This window comes from Phocoena sinus, chromosome 3 (assembly GCF_008692025.1).
Source record: "Phocoena sinus isolate mPhoSin1 chromosome 3, mPhoSin1.pri, whole genome shotgun sequence".
NCBI classification, from domain to species: domain Eukaryota; kingdom Metazoa; phylum Chordata; class Mammalia; order Artiodactyla; family Phocoenidae; genus Phocoena; species Phocoena sinus.
The window spans coordinates 75,210,440-75,231,930 of NC_045765.1; positions in this window are offsets into that span (position 1 = coordinate 75,210,440).

Here is a 21,491-nt window from a genome sequence, read left to right on the forward strand (position 1 = left end):
TTTATCCTATTTTCTTAACACAAAATTCAAATATGATTGGACAGTAAATGGTTAAAGAAAACATGAACCTTCCAAGGTCACACAGTGGAAACAATGGATCAACTTCCTAAATGGAAATTGGTGAATAAAAATTCAACTAGAGTCCAGATAAATCTCTATTGATAGAAAAGTGATTCTGGATGGTTTTAAAGCCTATTTTAAAAGAATCAACAGCAGTAAATAGTTTACAGTTAGAGTGAGCTTGTTGATAATGTGCTATACCTTGTAAATCCGCATGGAAGGGCCCAGCCACCTTCAAATTCGTATACCTATAAGTACGATATAAGTTGTTCCTGCCTTTGGGCTTAAATGCTCAACTCTCTAGACAATGGTTTCTACTGCAGACCCTCCTGAGGAGAGAGATGTATTAGGATGCTATGATTCCTGACCATAACTCAAAATTGTTGTAATCTATGACAGCAGAGCCTGTGGCTGTGAAAGAGCACTGAGCACTTTAGACAGAACGTGAGAAGAAAAAAATACTTAATGTCTTCACTACTTCAGTCTTTTGCTCTGAGGTCAATCCTGAGTAGATAGCTAGAGCAAGTTAAAAAATGAATAGACTGTTGAAAGGTAATGGTGGATACATATTACACCTTTGTCAAAACTCATAGACTTTACAACCCGAAAAGTAAAACATAATGTAAACTATAGACTTTAATTAATAATATATCAGTATTGGCTCATTAATACTAACAAATGCAGCATATTGATGTAGGGAAAACTGGTATGTGTGTGTATGGGGGTGGGGAAGTATATAAGAACTCTCTGTACTTTACATTCATTTTTCTGTAACCCTAAAATTGCTCTAAAATAATTAATTAAAAATTAATGGAAAATAATCTAAAAAAATTTTTTTTTTATTTTTGGCCACATCGCTCAGCTTGCGGGATCTCAGTTCCCGACCAGGGATTCAACCTGGGCCGTGGCAGTGAAAGCCCGGAATACTAACTACTAGACCACCAGGGAACTCCTGGAAAATAATCTTTTAAAAAGGAAATTATACACAACTGTTAATGATTCCCCCTTTTGTAATATTTTTAAATTCTTCCCATTATATTATTAATAAAAAACTTTGGGATGTGCTGAAATCTTATTAATACTTATGTCTTCTGGTTGTCCCAACCAGGAACATTTATCACCTTACTGTGTTAAAAAAAAATAAATAAATAAAAATAAATTTTGAAATATATGTGATGAAAGACCTAATTTAAATTCCCCTGTCCTGGAAAAGAGGGAAAAAGTCAGTCACTGGCCTGTGAGGTCAGAGTGCAGACAATTGCTTTATGACTTAATGCTGAGTCATCATGTAATTTCTCAATAGCAAATAAGATCCTACTCACATAACATCAAAAAAAAAAAAAAGCACATTTTTTTTTCATGCTTTAGTTGGGAAAATAATAAAATTATTTTAAAAATTAATATTATGAAAACACAGTTAAGGTGAACTGATTTCAACTCATACATGTACTCACTTCTGCCATTATTCATCTCTTGTCTCTCTTTGGGTTCCATGGAAATAAAGGTATAAAAATATTAACTTAATTCATAACCAAAAATAGATGTAAACATATTTACAGATGAAACAATTAGGAAATATTGCTAGCTATATATTATATACACCATTGTTTATATCTTATTTATTTAAAACTTATATCTGGGAGCTCTTATCATATTAATACATACAGACCTAACTCATTTGTAGGCTCCCTAATAATTTCACTAGTTCCCTATTTACAGTTCTTTTTTTTTTTTTTTACAAATAAAATATTTCAATTAGCTTGAACATAGTTTTGTGTACAAGTGAAAGCATGCATAGTATGAATTATTGGAAATGAATTTTGGAGTCAAAGAACATGTGCATTTAAAATTTTGACACTGTTAATTCAACAATGTCATAGTTTTAAAAATCTAATGAAATATTCTATAGGTTTAGTTGACACAAATGTTTGATGATGAATCCAATTAAGAGAGAAGCCAATATTAGAACTGTGCAAAGCTCAAACTCATATAGTTTTAACTCAGTACAAAGTTAACTATGTAAACAGATATCACAAAACTTCACAGCAAAATGAAAAGCTTCCACCATGATTTCCAAGCTGAAACCATTGTGCCATTGTGATTCCACTTAGAAAGTTACACTTAATGTGTGAGAATCCTTTTTTAGATACACAGGAGATGTTTCCAGCTTAACTGTATCCCTGAAGACGGACCAAGTTTGACCCACAGTTGGTTTAGTTCATCTTAGCATTCTTTCCCGTTGGAGTATTTCTTTGCTTATTGTACTAAAACCTGATTAGAAATCATTTTTATCAAAAAACAAATTGTAAATTCATTTCCTTCACCTTCATTTTCTTTGGATTGCAGCAAAAATGTCATTAAAAAAAAAAAAAAAGAGGTCTACCTTATGTGAGAAATTCCTCTAGGTACCAATTTTGCCCTCGGGCTACAAACTTGCTCTTGTGGATCAGGAGCGTTCTCTGGCATATGTCATTTTGGTGGCTGTTTAGGGTAATAGCCAGTGCAGTTACAGCCCACCAATAACAGCAGGATGCCCCTTCTCCTGTAGGGTCTGCTCAACAAAACTTTGAAGGAAGAAGGAGACTGTGATTATAATGCATACTTCAAGGGGACGCTGTGGAGATAAAGTTGAAAACCACCACCTGGATTCTTTAAGAGCTATGCTGAGGCATGCCTAATGATGGGAGCTCTGGTTATATACCCCATACTGTCTGGAAACAGCATAATAATTGTTTTTAATACATGGTATGTAGGTCATACAGCTTTATTCAAGTGAACTGTAAAGGTTTGCCTTCTCTCACTTTATTTAAAAAAACATTGAAATTACCTATATTTTCCTGAAATAGTGACCCTGAAAACACACATGGGCAAGTAGTTTAACTAAACAACATGCTTGTTTTATATATTAATGCACTTTCCTCTACAAAGAACAAGTCCTTATAAAGTCTTAAGTGAACTGTGAAAAGTCTATGCCATTATTATCCAAATGTTCTTTAATCCAAGGTTAACCATTGTAATGTGAGAACAGGCACCACTGAGCCCTAACTAGGAAGCAGTAAGGTTTTGTGTGCGTACCCTGGTGTTCGCCTGATGTTTTCCTAATGTGGCAGTGTGAACTCACGCCACTCAGAGCCTCGGGTTGAAATCAAACCTCAGAGGTCTTTGTTGAAAAAATCTGAAACCATTCTGGAGATGCTTGGAGTACAACTCTAGGCTACTTGACTTACTCCATAATGTTTAATGGGCCAAGTTCTCACCTTGTCCTTTCAGGCTGAAGGCCTAATCTGGGTATGAAGTTGAAATTCAGTTTGAGCTGTAGTCCCAGATGAGCTTTGGGAAGCAGCAGAGCAAGTGCAGAATTTATTTTACTGCGTGCACAGACACTGACGTTTAATTTCAATTATTTTTAAAGTTAGCTTTTTCAGGGATGGGATTTAAGCAACGGCATGTACTGAATGCTGGGTGGAGTGCAGCATGGCTTTGATCCTCTCTGTGAGCACAGGTGGGCTGCTAGAGGCTGAGACTTGAAAGCTCAGATTTTGTAGATTTCATTCCCTTATGACTACGATGCTCTGTGTTTTTTGAGGAGTTCCCAAGCAAAAAAGTTACGAGTAGTGGGTTCCCCAGTTGCACCAAGGAATTGTGCTACCTCCTCCTATCTACCCCATCTGTTCCTAGCCTCCTAGACATGTGCTTCAGTCTTAAATCTTGGGGATGGAAGGGTCTTTGCCTAATGCTGGGTCACTGTCTGCTCCTCAGTTGTGCTATTCTAAAAAGAGGAGAGGGAGGTAAGGTTGGCTGGTCATGGGTTTGCAACACTTACCATGTGCCTGGCATGGCTTGTAGCTCTTTTACATACACTAGTTCTTTTAAGCCATAAAGCTGTCTTACAATGTAGGGTTATCATCTTTGTTTTAAGGATGAGAACAGTGAGACTTAACTGACGTACTCAGAGTACACCACTAGTAAGTGGCAGATCTAGATTGATTCCAGTCTGTCTGATGCCAAAGCTTGTGCTTTGCTTTATCCACTAAGTTCTCACCACCTCCAAACTCTGTATCTGCTTTGTACCAGTGTGTATGATTGGGTGATGAGGAAGAAAGTTAGAGGTATTATTTTCCATTATTGATAATGTTCTAAACATGCACATAATATAATTGCAGAATGAAAACTTTGAATTTCACTTTAAAATTGGTAATGTAGTTCTCTGTACATCTTTTTTGCTCATGTATTTTATCCTTTTAGTTTGACTTTTTGATTTATGAACCTTCTTCTAGAACTTGCTGTGAAAATGATTGTACATTTTAAAATATGTGTAAAGTTTTAAATATATTTGTTTTTCTTGAAGGTTATCAATTTCAGACCATATTTATTTTCCTTTTTTACTATTCTGTGAGTAGACCCTTAGAAATGTGGACCTACCCTCTTTGTTATACTCGTTTTTCTCCTCTTGACTACTGTCCTTGTTGTAATTTTTCTTCTGCTTTACTATAAATTAAGCTTTCTCTTGCTATGTTCTCCCTGCAAGTTATGGACTGCTTTTCCATTGACAACAGCACTACTTTTAAAAATTACTTGATTGCTGCAGCTGGATCTCACTCTGATTATTTTTCAGTCATTAAAATTTGCTTTCTACTAAAGATATAGTCTTAACTTCTGGCTTCATCGAGTCATTTAATTTGCTCAGAGTGTCTGAAATAGAGGTCAGAGTTGAGAGGCAGTAACTAAAATACAGCTATTTAAATACGCTTACCCTTTAAAACCTCCTCTTTCTGTATTTGATTTCATGATCATTAATATCTTCCTCTCACTGTCTCCATTCATCTTATTATCATTTCAGGTACTCTTAAATTTTAGACTAAGTTATATTAAATTCCTGACATTTTAATGTTTGCCCTCCTTTCATCTCCTTTTCTTAATTTTATACATGGCTGTTTATATTTATTTCTTGTTTGAAGACACATGGTTTATTTTCACATTTTTCTCAATATAATACTTAGTTGTTTTCATTGTTTAATGAAAGAATCTTAACTAAACATCATTATTTTGTTTGCTGGTTTACAAGATAATCATGAAATGATTGGTTAGATCACAAATAAATGGTCTTATTTGATTTCATTGGTCAAACACGTTTCCAATCATTTTGGTATGTTAATTGGTTGGGCTCTGTTGCTCTATTGTGTATGCAACATGTTTAAGGGTGGCAACAAAAATGGCAGGAAAAATTGTCTTCGCTATAAAATAGTTGGACTGGTTGGGAACTCAGACACTTTCTTCTGCTATTTGGTGTAACAGCTGAAGGACTTCCTGCTACATACTGAAGTTCTTTACTTTGGAATTTGATCCTGTCATCTCTATGGGTCACATTCTCTTCCCTTTTTAAGGTAATGTGTGAGATGCCTACTTGGATATAATCTGCCCTTCAGAAGAGAATTGACTCCTCATATAGTACAGTTAAATACAATGAGTGGTTCTTGTAGTTGGAGGGCCATTGGAAAGGTCTCTAAAATTGGCTTTGGCTCAGAGCATGAATGCCTTGGAAATTTTTCACTTGTGCTTTACACAATCTAATTTTAATATATAGTTTAAGTAATTTTTTTTACTGATGATGTTAACTTTCTTTTCTTCTAGATACTAGAGAACTTTAGATTCTGTCCATCTATCATTTCCTCTTGCTTTTATTCCGCCATGATTTAATTAATTTCAATTAAATGCCAATACAAAGACTCTCTTTTCATGTTCCTTAAACATTCTGTCTTCTCCCAGCACTGTTTGTCAGATGGGCAAATCCTTCCATTTGCATGGATCTGTCTTGACTCATTTTTAGCTTCTCTTTTATTTATTTTTTGTCTTGCATTTTTTTCTGCTACTATTAATCTTGCCATTTTCATTTGTTTAGTATTTTTTGAAATGTCCAGTTTTTGCCAGAGTAGTTTGATTTAGCTTTTATTATTTCTCATTGAGACTTTTGTAATTCCATTTATACAAGGTATTTTACCTTTGGCCTTTAGTCATATTTAGCATTTAGGACACAATAGCTAAATATATTTAGCCTTTTCCTCAAAGATCTCATTTTTAGGCTATTTACCAAAGGATGTTATTAGATACTACTAAAACTTGGGCTCCTCCACCCTATCCCTGTAAATGTGTTGTGAGTAAGACACGTGCTCATAGACATTTTTCTTTTTAAGGAATTTCATCATTATTTATTCTCACTTAAAAAAATCCTTTCGAATATTTCACGTCTTTCCTTTTTAACACAAGTAGTCTTATGTAAAGGGTAATATATTTTTTAGGAATTTCTTCACTTAAGTTCACTTTAGTCCAAAGATTCTTTGCACAGAAACTTCTGTTGTGTCTGTGTCAAACTCCTTGGTGTGACATTGAATATGGCCTGTACAATATGCCACTTTCCCAGTATGTCTTTTTTATCATTTATTTGTTTTGCCTCCCAGTAATCCAGATGAAATCTAGTTGGACTACTTGGTTTTCCTGACCACACCCTAATTTTATACTTTTAATAATGTTTTCTTTCTACAAAATTTCTTCTTCCCATTTAGACCCTCCACTATCCTCTCTCTTCTATTATACCTGTGACGCAAGGGGCCAAGAAGAGCAGTGATGAAGTAAATGTCATGAGCCAGGTAACTTCTAGCAGAAAACACCAATGTCAGGCCACATCTACCCTTATTCAGACTTTTTCAGGTGTGCAGGCTCCTGGTCCAAGGGGAGCTGCAGCATATTCTGTGGGCCAATCAGTATTACCCACACACACATTTTCCCCAAAAAGCCCATGTAATGACTTCCTATAAGCAAGCCTTTGTTGTTTTTTTCTTCCTTTGTTTTTACTTTTACCTTGTAATATATACTTTTTATGAAAAGAAATACCTAGAGGAATGTTGCATACTGACTGAATGCCATCAGAAATAAAAATGGTTTGAAGTATAACCACATGGGCTAGTGTTCAGATAATCTGTAGTAATAAAGAGGAACCATGTAAACATTGGGGAGACGTTGGGGCCTGAGTGTGGAAGAGTCAGGAAGGGTGTCCCACATGGACAAATGGAGATGGGTCAGAATATGTCTCCATCATTCTTCCAGTGACAGTGCCAAAGAAAAGCTCTGAGGGAGGTAAAGAAGGTGCCCACAAAAAGTCTCCATTAGTCCTTCCTCCATAAGTTACTAGCAGCTAATCTAAAAATGCCCATATGTCTGTTCTTAAGCTGCTTCTTAAAGAAATTCTGGAGCTTTCTCTAGTGACCGAGGCGCTGGCTACAGGCACTGGAAGTAACAAAAAGGTTAAGCAAACCAAAATGGCACAGTTCAACGGACACTTTGTACTTTGACATCATGAGGGCCATTCCTGTTGAGCCTGTGTGTGTTTGCACATTTCCTTTCCATAGACCATCCTCCCCCACCACTAACTTGTGGTGAGGGAATAGGGTGTACATCACATACATTACTAGAATGTTACTTACATCTTTGCTTTTATTTTATTTCAATAGGGTGTTTCTAGAGACTAGCTAAATAGTTGCTTGAACTTGATTAACCTAAGTCACTGGAAGAATTGTCTTTCTGTTGCCAATCATTTACCCATTTATCCAATATTTATATTGACTACCTACTTAGAAAGTTTCCTGAAACTTAGCCCTTTGGATCTATAAGCCTCTGTTTTATTGTTTCCTCAGGAAAATCTGGAAATCCTAGACTGGATCTGCATTTTTTTTTCCTCTACATCTTTCATCTTCTCTTATTTTCGTCTCTTTATTTCCTTTAGAGTAACGCACATGTTTATCCTTAACACAAGTGATAGTGATTTTTATTCCCCAATGGCTATTCATTTTACTAACTTTAACAGATTATAAATTTACTCCAGATTTTATTCTTTTTCTCTTAAGTCAAATCCTTGAATTTCACCTCATCATGTTATTTTTTGTGTCCCTTTGTTCCTGATTTGAAAATTACCTGTGTTATTTCTCTCTTTTTTTTGTGGACTTCTGAAATCATATTTCTTGTAAGTTGAACTTCCTCATAGATTTGGAGAAATATCCTGCTTTCCTTTGTCCTAGTGTTTCTTATATACTCTGCAAGAAATTTATCTAATCCCAGTGCTTCCCAAAAGACTGGCAGGTTGGAGTATCCTCAGCTCCTTTCCATTGGGGTGCTAACAGCTTCAGGCTTTCAGATCTAAACCTGAAGGAAAAGAAGATGTCATCAATTCTACTTGAATCCCCTGCCAAGCGGTCATTTCATTAAAAAAAAAAAAAAAAAAAAGTACTGGGCTGATACAGACTTTCCTGTGCTGAGTATTGAATTGTCTAATTCAGTTCTACTCCAAGTGTGGTCCACAGACTGGTGCAAGTTTGTAAAATGTTTGCTAAGGGTCTACAAAAGATCAGTAAAGAAATGGAAAGTAAGGCTTTTGAAACCTTTTTTAAAATCACAATTAGAAGAATTTTATGTCTGTTGAATCTAACAGTTAAATTATTTTGTATGATGGGTGATTAATTTAATTTCCAAGTGATTCATTTTTACTGTAATTTGTAAAAGTTTCATACAGAAACAGATTGGAAATTTTAAAAAATGAATAAACTGTTTCTTCGCAAAAGATAATTTGATAAGCACTGGCCTAAATAAGCAACAGAACACTCAGCAGTTAGCTTTTTAGTCATGAATTCTGGATGCTGTGCTCCTATGCTATTCAGTCATTAAATTCTGTCGCAGTTTCTAAATGACGGTAGGATGAGAAGAATTAATGAGAACAAGGGGAAGCAGAAATGGCTCAGAATCTGGCTGATCTGGAGATAAATTGCATGGACTTGAATAGCAGCCTTTTATTGGGCAGTGGTGATACTGCATTAAGGAACTAGAACTCAATCGCTGGGCTTATATTTCCCTCACTTAACAGGCTTTAGGGAACATGTTTGGTCAGTGCCCTTCAGACCTGGCCTAGAGGGTTAGATAAAGAATGGACTTTTGAATCAATCCCTATAGGAGGTGCATTCAGTGTAAGCTGCCATCCTGCCCCTACCCGGGACTTGGACACATTGTCTAAAGTAGACAATTTTTGTTTCCAGGCATTTTCTCAATTATTATTTATCTGAATATTTCATGAGGACTATTAGGAAGGGCCCTATGGCCAGTTAATCTGCTGCCTTAGTTTCCCAGAAAACCTCCCACTATAGCTTATAAAGGACACCTCTTTGTTTTCCTTTACTCACAAAGAAAAACATGTGTACCTTCTGTACTTTCTTCATGAACACATTCCAAGAGATATATTGAAGTTTCAGAAAAGAGCCTTTTCATGAGAGAGATTTCTAGCATGGAGACAGCTCTGTTAAGAGGAACTAATGATATATTGATGAATGGGAATTGAGCTTGAGGTTATCCTTTTTTTCTTCCTTTATCTACCGTCTAACTCTGACACTTTGGGCCCTTTAGTATTGAATTTCTGCTTTGGAGCAAAATTCTACCCTATAATAGTCATTTCAGTTATATTTATCTGAGGTAGATAAGATACAAACCCTGTTGGATCGTGATCTTTGTCATCCATAGTAATCCCCAGCATCAGCCAGCTTCAGCAATAGATAACCTTCTCCATAATCATTTTGTTTGAGAAATACTCTATTGCCTTTTACAAAAAAAACGTAAACCTTTTCAGAGCGTAAATAAAACTTTCCCCGAAGACATACCAATAGGCATAAACATTAGCCAACGAAATGCTCTCTTACCTGCTGGAGGTAGTGACAATGAAATGTCATGAAAGCACTGAATCTGAAAACCCTTTGCCAGTGGAAATTGATTGCCTTCCCTGCCCATACATTTTTCTGGGAAATAAGATCCTCTCTCTCTAATTTCACGTTAAGAGCCTTCCAGTACACCTGCCATGTCTTGCTCCCATACACAGATGCAACTAAATATTAAATAAGAAGCCAATAAAATTGTTTAATCTAATATTATAAATGTGTCAAACTTGCCAACCTGTTTTTAAAAACAGATTTCTTGAATCATGAACACTTTTTCAGCATTTTAGAGGTCCTGAGTATTTTTTATCTTGCCTCAGAGCAGCCGTCGCTGCTGATACTCAAAAGTGTCTTCTTCAAATCCTTACCTGACATTGTAACATCAAACTGTGTTTAACACAGTGGAAGGTGAGGCAAATTTTCAACTATTCTAGATAATGCAGCAGAAAAGTGATGAACGGTAGAAAGGAAATTATGTGCTAAATTACAGGTAAATTCCCTTCAGGTTTAAAACTTTTAGTCAATGATTATAAATGTATACAGTCTTAAAAAAATTAAATGAAAACAAACTTCTGAAAGAACTTAATCTGATCATATTCCCACTTTGACATTACTCATCTCTGTCAAAACAGGATTTGAAAGCAGACAAAATGACATCACCCAAATGTTCTTTTTTCAGTAATATTAGTGGGTATTAAATTCAGATTTGTAATCTATTTTCACTTAATTTATCTCAGTATCTGTGTAAATCTGTCTCAACATAAAACTCACATTCCATCTAAAGAAAATTGTAGTGAAGAAAGGAAGAAAAACTGAGGGTGACATTTTATAGTATGATCGAAAGAAACGTTTTATGTCAACTTAACGTGGGCCCTTTGATTTTAGGGTGAATTTGTGATCTGAAAAACTTTGAGACAGAATCCCATTATGAATGAACAACCATGAACCCTCTGTGGTCGGAAACAAGAGGAACGGAAGCTTCAGTACTTGTGAAGAATGTTCCCTGGGATGTTTTAATTTAAAAAGGCTTGCTTGGTGCATGTGAATGAGAGGAGTCTTGTCCAACCATTAGGGTTCCCTGGCAGTCATCTACTCTGTCAGTGTCAACCTTCTCTGTGCATTGACATTAGGAATGGAGGCTGTTGTACATCAGAGTAGCCTGCCCCAAACCATTGAAAACTATTGGGTCACATATTCAAAGCCTCAGCGCTGCCATTTCTGTGGCTCAGCAGGGCTTTCCAGGATGCTTGGAATCCCTGTACCTTTCTTGTTCTCAAAGTGCATCCCTTACAGCTGGCACCCTTTAGTAATCATCTGCTCACCACTGCCAGCTAACAAGCTGGTATAGTCCAGCCCTAGGACTTTCTCAGGACTTGGCAAACTTTTAAAAATGCAAGTCCCAGAAAAATTTTTATCCCTCACTTCCCCAAAGTGGGGGGGGGGGAGGGTCTTGTGAATTTTGTGGCAGTCCAGTTTTACGAAGATTAGGCTTTATCTCTTACTTAGAGTTACAGGTGAATATCTCATATCTTGGTAATAGTGTCTGCATCTTCAAGAATGTACTGTTTTGTCAGTTTTCAGTTTAAAATCAGCTTAGCATACCTCTAGATCTTCCCTTCTGTACTCCAAGTTAACATGACCAAAGGCTCATTATAATGTCTGCATATCATACCTTCTTAGTAATAAGTTGCTAAGCAATTTAATTTAGGTAAAATACATCCTTCTGATTTGAACCACATCACTGCCTAGCCTGTACGGGTACTTAGTATCTTTTGAATTAAGTAGATGCATGGAAAACTCATCTTAACCTCACATTTCTATTTTCAAAGTATATTTTATTTATTTATTGAAAGAAAAATAGATTTTTTATTTTAAACGATTAGGCTCTGACTAGAGATTAGTTTCTTATTGTGAAATGCATACATTAATACATTCAAAAGTTTTAAAAAATAAACTTTTTATCAAAAAAAGGTTTAAATCTAGAAAAGACTATGAATTAAAGTTTTGACTGAGCCCCTTTTCTTAGCTAAATCAAGCAAAAAGCTCATAAAAGTACAATGATAAATTTTTTCCATTTTATCCTAACAAATAGAATACTAACTAAATACGTATTAAGTTTGTAGATGCAGCCTGTTAAACCTCTATGATATGAACGTAATTGTTCATTTAAGAAAAGACAGCTTAAAAATTCTGGTTACTAAAGAGGAAAAAGACAGGCGGAGGGACAAATTAGGAGTATGGGATTAACAGATATAAACTATTATATATAAAATAGATAAGCACCAGGTTTTACTGTATAGCACAGGCAATTATACCCAATATCTTGTAATATCCTATGCTGGAATATAGTCTGTAAAAAACAAAAAATAAAAACAAAAACAAAAAACCAAACATGAATCACTATGTTGTATACCCGAAACTAACACAATATCGTAAATCAACTATATTTCAGTAGAAAAGAAAGAAAGGACAGTTTATTATGTAGACTACAACAAATAGGATGAAATTTTGATTGATTGGGTCACTGATATTTAAGGAAATGATTTTATGATTTTTGACTTGTTTAGCTATAAATTCTACGGACAGAGCTACATGGGAATATATACAATTGCAAAAGAATAAAATATTATGTTGATAGATTTTAGATTGTAATTTTGAACATAGATTTTTTTTTTTCCCGTATAGAAGCTAAGCCATTTATATTGTGTTTGGTTACTAGGAGAGTTTTGAGAATCTTACTTATTTTAAAAAGTACTTAAAATCACTTGAGGTACCAGTAATAACATCATTACTTAACTGGTGCTTTTGACAGCAGTTTAGTGTGAAACAGCCTAATTTTCACTAGAGCTGTTAGGAGCCAAACTCCCTTGCTGAAGGGGTGAGCTGAAAGATTCTCTTTTATCCAGTCTTACTCGATAAGAGGTAAACTTTACTCAAGGGGATGGTTAATAGTGACAAAAACCTCAGTTTGCCAGCTTTCAGTCTAGTTCTTTTGTTACTATAATACATAGCTAAGGACTACCTGAACTGAGTTACATGTGAAATTTTTTTATACCATATTCTGAATGGTGGAAATCATTGGTTTTTTTTTTAACATCTTTATTGGAGTATAATTGCTTTATAATGGTGTGTTAGTTTCTGCTGTATAACAAAGTGAATCAGCTGTACATATACACATGTTCCCATATCTCCTCCCTCTTGCGTCTCCCTTCCACCCTCCCTATCCCACCCCTCTAGGTGGTCACAAAGCACCGAGCTGATCTCCCTGTGGCTGCTTCCCATTAGCTATCTATTTCACATTTGGTAGTGTATATATGTCCATGCCACTCTCTCCCTTTGTCCCAGCTTACCCTTCCCCCTCCCTGTGTCCTCAAGTCCATTCTCTACATCTGTGTCTTAATTATGGTCATCAGAACCATTTTTTTTTATTCCATATATACGTGTTAGCATATGGTATTTATTTTTCTTTCTGACTTCCCTCTGTATGACAGTCTCTAGGTCCATCCACCTCAGTACAAATAACTCAATTTTGTTTCTTTTTATGGCTGAGTAATATCCCATTGTATATACTGCCACATCTTCTTTATCCATTCACCTGTCGATAGACACTTTGGCTGTTTCCGTGTCCTGGCTATTGTAAATAGTGCTGCAATGAACACTGTGGTACATGACTCTTTCTGAATTATGGTTTTCTCAGGGTATATGCCCAGTAGTGGGATTGCTGGGTCATATGGTATTTCCATTTTTAGTTTTTTAAGGAACCTCCATACTATTCTCCATAGTGGCTGTATCAATTAACATTCCCACCAACAGTGCAATAGGGTTCCCTTTTCCCCACACCCTCTCCAGCATTTATTGTTTCTAGATTTTTTGGTGATGGCCATTCTGACCTGTGTGAGGGGATACCTCATTGTAGTTTTGATTTGCATTTCTCTAATGATTAGTGATGTTGACCATCCTTTCATGTGTTTGTTGGAAATCTGTATATCTTCTTTGTAGAAATGTCTATTTAGGTCTTCTGCCCATTTTTGGATTGGGCTGTTTGTTTTTTTTAATGTTGAGCTGCATGAGCTGCTTGTATATTTTGGAGATTAATCCTGTGTCAGTTGCTTCATTTGCAAATATTTTCTCCCATTCTGAAGTTGTCTTTTCATCCTGTTTATTGTTTCCTTTGCTGTGCAAAAGCTTTTAAGTTTCATTAGGTCACATTTGTCTATTTTTGTTTTTATTTCCATTTCTCTAGGAGGTGGATGAAAAGGATTTTGTGGTGGTTTATGTCATAGAGTGTTCTGCCTATGCTTTCCTATAAGAGTTTTATAGTGTCTGGCCTTACATTTAGGTCTTTAATCCATTTTGAGTTTATTTTTGTGTATGGTGTTAGGGAGTGTCCTAATTTCATTCTTTTACATGTAGCTGTCCAGTTTTCCCAGCACCACTTATTGAAGAGGATTTCATTCCTCTGCTGTATATTCTTGCTTCCTTAATCAAAGATAAGGTGACCAAATGTGCATGGGTTTATCTCTGGGCTTTCTATCCTGTTCCATTGATCTATCTTTCTGTTTTTGTGCCAGTACCGTATTGTCTTATTTACTCTAGCTTTGTAGTAGAGTCTGAAGTCAGGGAGCCTTATTCCTCCAGCTCTGTTTTTCTTTCTCAAGATTGCTTTGGCTATTCGGGGTCTTTTGTGGTTCCATAGAAATTGTGAACTTTTTTGTTCTAGTTCTGTGGAAAATGCCATTGGTAGTTTGATAGGGATTGCATTGAATCTGTAGATTCCTTTGGGTAGTATAGTCATTTTCACAATATTGATTCTTCTAATCTAAGAACATGGTATATCTCTTCATCCATTTGTATCATCTTTAATCTCTTTCATCAGTGCCTTATAGTTTTCTGCATACAATTTGAAAATCATTATTTTTCTTGGAATTATAAAATACAATACTGGAGTATGTCAAAGCTCTATGATAGTTAACAAATATTTCTTAGGAAACATTTATTATTGCTTGTTATGTGTCAGGCTATGTGAAGGATAGACATGTAGGAGCCTCTCCTGCCCTGTCTAGTGGAGAATCATTGTCTTGAGATTTGAAAAAAACGAAGGGTACTGCCTAAAATACCCTCTACTTACCCCTCATCAGTGGATGAAACTTTTAATCCCTTTAATAATGTACACAAGTAAGGCTAAAATATGTTTTCAATGTGATTTATTTTTCTTACTTTTATATCCCTTTGATTATTTGGACCTGACTTGTAAAACAATGAAATAGAGTGTTTTGTCTCCTTTGCACAGCTCTGTTGACCATTTTCTGGAATCTGGCAAAATAGCGTAGATGAGCATACAATACTGTGGGGAAAATATTTTCAAACAATCAGGAATATTTTGTCAATCATAGTAGTTTATCTTTTTCCTTTGCATGTTTAATTATTGCATCCTTTACAATATATAGAATTTTTAATTCCAATGGCCATTTGTCAACTCCCTTCTGGGATTTTCCTTTTTAGTAGAAATAAATAACTAATAGGTATTCATTTGGAAATGTGAAACATAAAAGACTCAGTGATATTCTTCCACCAAAGCAAAATTGTGTTTTGAACAGGGCCTCTGGGAAAAAGAGTTTAAAAAAAAAAAATCACAAATTCTCTTTCTAATTACAGATAACCAGATCAGGATAATCCTTAGGATCATAATTTTTTTTTTTTTTTTTTTGCGGTACGCGGCCTCTCACTGTTGTGGCCTCTCCCGTTGCGGAGCACAGGCTCCGGACGCGCAGGCTCAGCGGCCATGGTTCACGGGCCCAGCTGCTCCGCGGCATGTGGGATCTTCCCAGACCGGGGCACGAACCCGTATCCCCTGCATCGGCAGGCGGACTCTCAACCACTGCGCCACCAGGGAAGCCCAGGATCATAATTTAATGTCATGCTAACTTTAAAAAGGCATATATAATGATGAAAGTTATATTTTAAGTTAAAAGATAACTTAAAACTTAAGTTAACTTAAGTTTTAACTTTTAACTTAAAATATTTTTTCAGATTTCACTGAGAGCAAATGACAGTAAAATAAATCCTTAGTTTTATTCAGTATTAAAATTTTCACTTTAGTAATTTTCTTTTAGATAAATTTATTCACCCCTAGTGATAACTGTAAATTAATATTAACTTGAAAAAGTTATTGGCTGTTTCTACAGACATCAACCAACTTGTCCATATTAATTAGCTGACTGGTTTTTAATGAGGCATAAGTGAGTTGTTTAAATTAACCATAATATGTTGGGAAAGGAAACCATAAAGTTAGAAGGCAAAACCAGGTTCCTCTAAACCCAGCTGTCAATTGGAATCAAACTTTGTTGGGAACCAGAGCCCACTTGACATAAAAAGTATGGGATTATGATCCCTTTGTCTTAATTTTACTATTAAAATCTGTAGAAGAGCAGAACATATATCTTACCCTTTTAGCTAATAGACTGTGTCTGTTAGGTCTCCAGACAGGTCACCAAAATAACCTGTTGCTCAAACAAGAGAGAGCAGTTCCCTGATAAGTCTTAGTAATGACTCCAAAATAGGAGGTATCACTGGATGATACATGCGTAATGTTTATTGGTAGTTTAAGGCAGGTGTTTTCATATGAGGTGGAGTGGACAGACCCTGATTGGAATTGTGTACATTTTAATTTTATTTATTTATTATTTTTTTAACATCTTTATTAGAGTATAATTGCTTTACAATGTTGTGTTAGTTTCTGCTGTATAACAAAGTGAATCAGCTATATGTATTCATATATCCCCACATCCCCTCCCTCTTGCATCTCCCTGCCACCCTCCCTATCCCACCCCTCTAGGTGGTCACACAGCACTGAGCTTATCTCCCTGTGTGCTCATTTTTAGATGTAATAATTTAGGACTAGTGGACACAGCGAGGAGAGAGTTTGAAAATAAACCTTGAAGACTCAACAGTTGTTTGATAAGCCCAACTGAGCAGTCTGTTGTCTGCAAAGGGGCTGATGATGCCTAGTTGAATCAGGTAAATAGATTGTCTAAAAGTTCCTGAAAGAAACAATACAGTTATTTGTAATTTCATCTTCCTGGGACAGACGTAAATATTGTTAGAATTTCTATCAATAAACTTGAAGTTCTATTTTCTAATTAGCTGATTACTATCTAATAGTTGTCGTTACTAATAAAGATTATCTAATAAGATATATACCAGATATATATATTGACGCATGTTAACCAGATGAAAGTCTGGGAATAAGCCTATAACTGCACATGGAATTTGTTTTGGTTATACCTATAGATATAGATTTATTTACGGTTTGGGTGGAACAGTGTGATCAAATTCTGAACAGGTCAAAGAACTTAAGGTTTTTAACCAGCCCCGTTAGAATCTTTTAGTCTCTAGAAAATTTGAAATAAAGGTTATCTCTGTTCATAGCTTAAAAAATAAAGTGATTTTCTTTGGCCCAGGCTGAAAAGCTGAAGGTAGATAGGTGGCAGGGTAAGAAGAGTGTATAATGTAAATCTTCAGTTTTTATTTTAAGTACTGAGCAGCAGCACTTCAGCAAGTCTGTGACTGTACTTCATGTTATGTACTGTTCTACCTGTAGTATGTAGATGTGTTTGTTTAAAGGCTAATAGATAGCTCTGACCCCTTCTCTTTTCTCCTGCTCTCTGTTCATAGTTATGGTGATGTATGAGGTTCTAATTGGCATAGCAAAAGCTTTCAAAAACCTTGTTGCATTTTTTTTTTTTTTTTTTTGTCGAAGTTTGAATGCCTTTACAAAACAAAACAAAAAATCTCTCCTGACCATTTATCTTCCTGTAGTTTGAATTGCACAGTTCCTCTTCAATTTCTGTCTGGGGCTTGCTCCTGACTGCACATTCAGGAAGAACACACTTCTCTTGAATCTTGTCACTAATATTTTTACTTACATTATCTCAAGTATATAGCTGGAGTATACCAGTGGCTAAAACACATAAGCCGTATTTATGCCCAGAAAATGAGTTGAAATGTTGAGAGAATGTTTTAGATTAAATAATCCAATGCACCCCTCCTTCCCCCAAACATATATTTTTTAGTTTTATAGCCCAATATTTGTCTCCGTTTTTCACTTTGCATATGTGGGTACAATCATGTTGGAATTTTAAGCTCTAATTTCCAAAAATGATTATTAATGTAGAAGAAATTATAGTATGGTAAAAATGAATAAACTACACCCTTCATTCATTTGTTTTTCAACATTCTGAATTCACAGCACTTTTATACTGGAAAAACAGAAAATAAGAACTCATTACAAAAATGGATTCATAATGGAAAAAAAGTAGAATTTTATTCCATTACCTGTTCAACAACTTCATTTACGCATGTATTTTATATCATAGAAATACTTCTGTTTATTTCTAGTGCACAGCATCATCGTTTCTTTTTTTTTTTTTCTAATAAACTATGGCAGAATGGAAGCAGCTTAGGTAGATTGAGAGAGCATGCGATTCAAAAGATGTGAGTTTTAGTCCGAGCTCTTTTACTTATCAGATATATCTAATTAGGGCATTTATGTAACTACGTTAAGATTCCATTTTCTCATCTGGCAACCAGAATAGCTGCATTTACTCCATAGGGTGGGTGGTTGTGAGGTTAGAAATGAGGCAGCACTAATGCTGTTCCTTCCCTCTTGTAGCTTTGGTCTCTGTTACAATGCCAGGCAAGTAATAGACGTTCAGTTAAGTTTGAACAGACAGCAAACGTGCTGCCTGGGACCTATTGAAAGCTTTCCCATGGCAGATGTTCCGAATGTCAGAGGAAAAGTGTTTCGGAGTTTGTAGCTTGTACAGACTCCCACATTTAACTGGTGGTGAAAATGAAGTCCAGAGAGATCAAGCTGCTTGCTCAGAATTCACCTGGTCAGTGGCACATCTGAAACCACAACTCATCTCCTGACATCTAGTCTGGTGCCTTTTATATTACCTATAAGGCTATGTAATCCGTGAAAGTTATATTTTGTTTTGGAAGTCGTTATGATAGAACTAAAAAAAAGTAGAACAAGTATTTCTCTAATCATTTGGTAAATTCAAAATGGGCCAACACTCTTTCTATAGTAAAATATGTTAACATTAATCAAAGGGTTGCAGATAATGAAGATTCCACTTGCACACTGCTGTACTGAGTCATTTACACAAGATGCATTTACTGAGTATCTGAGTACCTGCCATTTGTGTGTAACCTTGGGGTAGTCCCAGGGAATGCCCAGAGGAAAGCACAAGCCCTCTAGTGGACAGACACATATACAAATGACTTCACCACATCCTAGCAAGGGCTCAAAAGAGGTGAGGGGGCGCTAGGGAGCAGAAGTTAGATTTTGAAACAAAAATAGGAATCTTCCAAGTGAATCGAGCAAAGGACAACATTTCCGTTAGAAGAAGTACATAGCAGGGGCTAATATAGAGAAGAATACATCAACATAAAATACTGAATAAACTAAGTAATTTTAGTTGGATGGAACTTTGCCTTCAAATGGGCCAGCAGTGGTATACAAAGCTGACCAAGTCAACGAAGGCAGATTCTGGGAGCTCCCAATATTTCATGCCAAGGAGTTTAGCCTTTACTGTGTGGCTTTATATTTCAACATATTATCTAAATAATTAAGTTGTAGAAAATAACTATCAAGTTATCTAACCGAAATTCAGAAGAGTTACATAATAGTTGTTAATATATTCAACAAATGTTTCTTATACATTTGCTTGGTGATTTGAACAGAATCTCTCTATAACTCACGGGACTTACGGGGGAAATGATCAGTCTGAAATACAGCAGAAAAGCTACTGAGAAATTAACCTTCAACCTGTGGTACCACCATTAGTGCCCACAATGAAAACTTATCACACAAGCATTTCAATATGATTAAAGTCAGCAGTATTCAATGGAATATAACTATGCAAGAATCCTTATTTTTTAATTAGTAAGACATATGGGTAGATATATTTCATGTGTTCTTTTTAGGGTGGGGAAAAGAGGATATTTCTTGCACATATCCTTAGTATATCAACAGTGACCCAGCAACAATAAACAGGCATAACACAGAGACGGGGGTAAAATGGCACAAATATTGTCACACTCTGAAAAATCTGCAGTGCAGCGGGCATTTCTCCCCCTCTGTTTTCCACTCTGCAGAGATTATGAAAATCAATTTCCTATCATTGTTTAAATTAATATTCTCATCTGGTAGATGGCTATAAAGGGACACCCAGGAGTTTACTGTCTAGGGAAAGAAGGACAGACATTCAAAAATTAATAGCATCATTGTCTAGTATAAAGATAACTGAAAAGCAAAGCTGTTTACATAAAAATGGGCATTTTAAGGGAAGAAAATCATTAAGCAGTAATAACAGAGATACGTCTGTCCTTTATTTTTCCTTTTGAATGTGTTCAACAAAGAAGAGAAATTTTTCAAGTGTGTTTATTCCCCATGAGCAGGACATTAACTGGCAATATGTAGAAACACTAACAGTGAGAAAAAAAATTATCAGGGCTTCCAAACTGATTAGAAACCTGAGATGGTTGCCTAGGCAGTCTGCCATCTGAAGTCTGGTTTTGATCAGTGGTGAGAAGATATACACAAATGTGCCTTGTTGAGTTCCACCTATACCTTTACTTATTTATTTTATTTACTTATTTTTCTTTATTGAAATATATTATTATACTAATATTATACTAATGTTATATAAGTTTCAGGTTACAACTTAGTGATTTGGTTTTTTTCTAGATTATATTCCATTTAAAGATATTATAAAATATTGGCTATATTCCCTGTGCTGTACAATATATCCTTGTAGCTTATTTTATACATAGTAGTTTGTACTTCTCATTCCCTTACCACTGTCTTGCTCCTCCCTCCTTCCCTCTCCCCACTGGTAACCACAAGTTTGTTCTCTATCTCTGTGAGTCTGCTTCTGTTTTGTTAAATTTATTAGTTTTATTTTAAAATTCCACATATAAGTGATAACATAGTATTTATCCTTCTCTGTCTGACTTGTTTCACTAAGCATGATACGCTCCAGGTCCATCCGTGTTGTTACAAATGGCAAAATTACAGTCTTTATTGTGGATCAGTAATATTCCATGTATATAATACTGTGTCTTCTCTATCCATTCATCTATTGATAGATTGCAACATGCGGGTTGCTTCCATATCTTGGCTATTGTAAACAATGCTGCTATGAATGTTGAGGTGCATGTATCTTTTTGAATTAGTGTTTTCATTTTCTTTGGATATATCCCCAGGAGTGGAATTACTAGATCATATGATAGTTGTATTTTTAGTTTTTGAGGAGCCTCCATACTGTTTTCCACAGTGTCTGCACCAATTTACATTCCTACCAACAGTCTACAAGGGTTCCCTTTTCTCCAGATTCTCATCGACACTTCTTATTTGTGGTCTTTTTGGTGATAGCCATTCTGACAGATGTGAGGTGACATCTCATTGTGGTTTTGAATTGCATTTCTCTGACAATTAGTGATGTTGAGCACTTTTTCATGTGCCTGTTGGTCATCTGTATGTCTTCTTTGGAAAAATGTCTTGTTAAGTCTTCTGCCCATTTTTAATTGAGTTGTTTGTTTTTTGACATTGAGTTGTATGAGCTGTTTATATATTTTGGATAGTAACCCCTTATGAGTCATATAACTTGCAAATATTTTCTC